We start from the raw sequence: 4,307 nt of genomic DNA, 5'->3' as shown, positions 1-4,307 counted from the left end.
TCAAAAGAAGTATCCTAGACTGTCCCGTACCTGGTGCCTGAAGACAGACACCCTTTGGGCTCTGGCTTTCCTTGGCTGGTTTGTTGGAAACTTGGGAGGATCATCTGTTGCTGCCTCAACTAGGTATCACCTTTGCTTTCTTTTTTTGGATAGAAAAGTTGGATTATTGGTAGACATAAGTAAGGAGGGGACAGTGCCAAGGCTCCGAGTGCAGGGCCCACCATTTGTCCAGGGGGCCATAATTAGGGATATATCTGCCACCACAGACATGCAGGCTGATACTGCTTTTCTGCCACCATGTTTTCAAATTCACCTGCATTGAACTTAGTAAATCCTCACTTCTTGGAGATGTGGATCTACTGGTGGCCAGGGAACTTGAACTTTGCCCTGCATAGGGCATCAATTACATGCTCCTTGTTCTGCAGCTTGGTGTGGATGGACATTATGACTTGGCCATTGTGGACCCTGGCCACTGTGTACTGGGACTCTCCAAAGACACCAAGCATACCTGCCTGGAGCCTAGACTGGGGACAACATGCCACCCATGAATGTCCTTTGGAAAGGGCTGTCTCCAAGGTCCCCTAGGGCAACCATAGAGGCAACAGATTTCATACACTCCTGAGGAGGCTGCTATTTGCAGCCATTACACATCAGGCCCTATGGGCAAAAGAGCATGGTCAGCTTAATTGGCTGCAAATAGGTGCTGCTTTTTCTAATCTTGGACTGAACCTGGCATTCCATGGCTACTTTCTCCCAGCCACAAGCCCAGTTGAGCCTTGACCATTACCTCCCCTTGAGCATCATATTCTACATTGAACTGCCATCTTTTGTCTATATTTTGCAAACTCCAAATTGGAATATGTAGGTTTGGCACATATTTGTATACTTCTGGGGAAATGATTTAAAATATTTGAAATTAGAAGCATCTTTAATTTCTTAAACATTTGGTCACCACCACACGACCACCATAATTTTACCAACCTGGCAAATCCCTACAATCTGGGTGCTGTAATCATCTCTTTCATTAGCCATGCAAGAAACTCTCTTTCCTTAATTGGGATTCTTTCCTCTTTCTTTCCTTACCTTCCCTGAGTCTATGCCTTTGTCATCACAGCTTGAAACCCCTGGAACTCTGGCCAATCAAACCTTCATATGGGTATTTAGGGGAACTTTGTGTATTTAGTGTGGGCTTTAAATTAGTTAACACCCCCCAACCAATTGGCATGTAATTTGTTTGGATATTTGATATTTGGGAAATAAGTTACATAGAAGTTTGTGTCTCACTCACTGGTAATGATCTAGGATAGTCTTGCTTTGTGTCTTATAGCAAGAAAGTGATAAACCATTTAATGTTATGTCTCCTTAGCATTTTATTCTCAACTTCCATGTAGGTTTTAGGACCCATGTTAGAGTTATTTGTTTTCATGTCTGTTTCTCCCATAGATGATAAGTTTCTCACAATCAGGAACCCTTCCTCATTCATCTTTGCACTTTCAGTCCAAGTATGGTGCTAGGAACAAAATATGTGTCCAATAAATGGTGCAGAAAAAATCAGATTGATGTCTTTGATTTGCTTCATAAATGATCCACTGTTATTACTCACTGAGTCATAACTGTACAGTTTATGTCTCCTTTACCATGCATTAAGTTTTTGACTTGCACCATTTAGTACAAACTATAGGTTAAAATGAACAATTATATGCTGATAAGTTGGACAACCTAGAAGAAATGGATACATTCCTAGAATCGTACAACCTATCAAGACTGAATCATAATGAAATAGAAAATCTGAACAGACCAATTGTCAGAAGGATATTGAATCATAATCAACCCCCCTTCCCCACCACATAAAAAGCAAAAGTCCAACACTGAATGTCCTCACTGGTGAATTCTACTAAACATTCAAAGAATTAATCCTTCTCAAACTCTTTCAAAAAACTGAAGAGGAAGGAATGCTTCCAAACTCATTTTATGAGGCCAGCATTATCTTGATACCAAAACCAAACAAGGACCCCACAAGAAAAGAAAATTACAGGCTAATATCCCTGATGAACATAGATGCAAAAATCCACAACAAAATATTTGCAAACTGAATTTAACAGTACATTGAAAAGATCGTACACCATGATCAAGTGGAATTTATTTCAGGGATGCAAGGATAGTTTGACATCTGCAAATCAGTTAATATTATACACCACATTAGCAAAATGAAGGATAAAAATCATATGATCATCTTGATAGATGCAGAGAAAGCACTTGACAAGTCAACATCCATTTATGATAAAAAACTCTCAACAAATATGGATACAGAGGATACATGCCTCACATAATAGAGGCCACATATGACAAGCCCACAACTAACATCATACTCTGTGGTGAAAAGCTGAATGCTTTCCTTTAAGACCAGGAAAAAGACAAAGAAGCCCATTCTTACCTCTTATATTCAACATATTATTGGCAATTGTAGCCAGGGAAATTAGGCAAGAAAAAGAAATAAAAGCCGTCCAAGTTGGAAAGGAGGAAGTAAAACTGTCGCTATCCTCAGATATGATATTATATATTTAGAAAAACTGAAAGATTCCATCAAAAATTGTTAGAACTAATAGACAAATTCAGTAAAGTTACAGGATACAAAATCAATACACAAAAATTTAATTATGTTTCTAGACACTACTAATGAACTATCAGAAAGAGAAATTAAGAAAACAATCCCACTTACAACTGAATCAAGAAAAATAAAAAAACTAGGAATAAATTTAACCAAGGAGGTGAAAGATCTGTATATTGAACACTACAAGATATTAATGAAAGAAACTGAATATGATACATATAAATGTAAAGATACTCTGTACTCATGGATTGGAAGAATCAATATTATTAAAATGTCAATACTACACAAACCAATCTACAGATTCAATGAAATCCCTTTCAAAATTCCAATGGCATTATTCACAGAAATAGAACAAATAATCCTAAAATTTGTATGGAACCACAAAAGACCTGAAAAAGCCAAAACAATCTTGAGAAAGAAGAACAAAACTGAAGTATCACACTCCCTGATTTCAAATTATATTATAAAACTATAATAATTAAAATAGTATATATTGGCATAAAAACAGACACATAGATTGACGGAACAGAATAGAAAGCTCAGAAGTAAACACATGCATATGTGATCAATTAATTTACAACAGAGGAACCAAGAATATACAATAGGGAAAGGGCAGTCTCTTTAATAAATGATGTTGGGAAAACTGGGCAGCCACATGCAAAAGATTGAAATTGGACTCCTGTCTTACACCATACACAAAAATTAATTCAAAATGGATTAAAGACTTGAGCATAAGACTGGAAACCAGAAAACTCCTAGAAGAAAATACAGGCAAGAATCTCCTTTGCAAAGGTCTTTAAAAATTTTTAATTTAATTAATTTTAACCATTAACTTTAATTGTTTATTTTTTGTTTAATTTTTTTAATTTTAATTTTTTTTAATTTAAATTTTTCCTCTGCATAGGTCTTGGCAATGAATTTTTTGAATTTGACACCAAAAACAAAAGGAACACGTGCAAAAGTAAAATAAGCAGGTCTACATCAAACTACAAAGCTTTTGCACAGTAGCAGAAGCCATCAACAAGATGAAAAGGCAATCTACTGAATGGGAGAAAATACTTGCAAATTGTATCTGATAAGGGGCTAATATTAAAAAAGTGTATATGGAAGCAACCTAAGTGTCCATCAGTGGACAAATGGATAACACACACAAATACACATACACATACACATACACACACACATAGACACATACACACACACACACACACTTACACAGTGGAATATTACTGGCCATGAAAAAGTGGAATCTTGTTATTTGCGACTATATGGATGGACTTAGAGGGTATTATGCTAAGAGAAATAAGCCAGACAAAGACAAATACCATATGTTCTCTCTTATATGTAGAATCTAAACAAACTAACTAACTGAAAAATAAAAACCAAGCTCATAGACACAGAGAACAGATTGTTGGCTGCCAGAGGGTGGTGGCGGAGGGAGGGAATAGGGTGGGAGAAATGGGTGAAGAGGGTCAAAAAGTAAAAGGAAAAAAAAAATCTTTTCCTTAAAATGTAAAACTGTAGTCGATTTAACTGTATGTCCGTGGGCTAGTTGCTCAGCCGGACAGACAGAATTTTCTTATATGTAAAACCAAAGTCCTAACACTATCTATCCCATTGTCTGTCAAGAGCATCAAATGAGAATCTGTTTTGTATGTGAAAGTCCATCAAGATTAGCTGGGTGTTTATTTACGTG

At 36.5% G+C, this 4,307-nt stretch overlaps 1 non-coding gene across 1 annotated transcript; it reads right to left on the bottom strand.

Annotated features, from left to right (window-relative positions):
• Positions 1-563: 563 nt before the first annotated feature.
• Positions 564-696, bottom strand: LOC116149048 (small nucleolar RNA SNORA70). Its single transcript, XR_004132685.1, has one exon. It is a non-coding gene; the product is annotated as a small nucleolar RNA SNORA70 (small nucleolar RNA).
• Positions 697-4,307: the final 3,611 nt, after the last annotated feature.

The sequence above is a fragment of the Camelus dromedarius genome, chromosome 20, assembly GCF_036321535.1.
Source record: "Camelus dromedarius isolate mCamDro1 chromosome 20, mCamDro1.pat, whole genome shotgun sequence".
In the NCBI taxonomy this organism is placed as follows: Eukaryota; Metazoa; Chordata; class Mammalia; order Artiodactyla; family Camelidae; genus Camelus; species Camelus dromedarius.
This window is presented reverse-complemented; position numbering and strand designations above follow the sequence as displayed.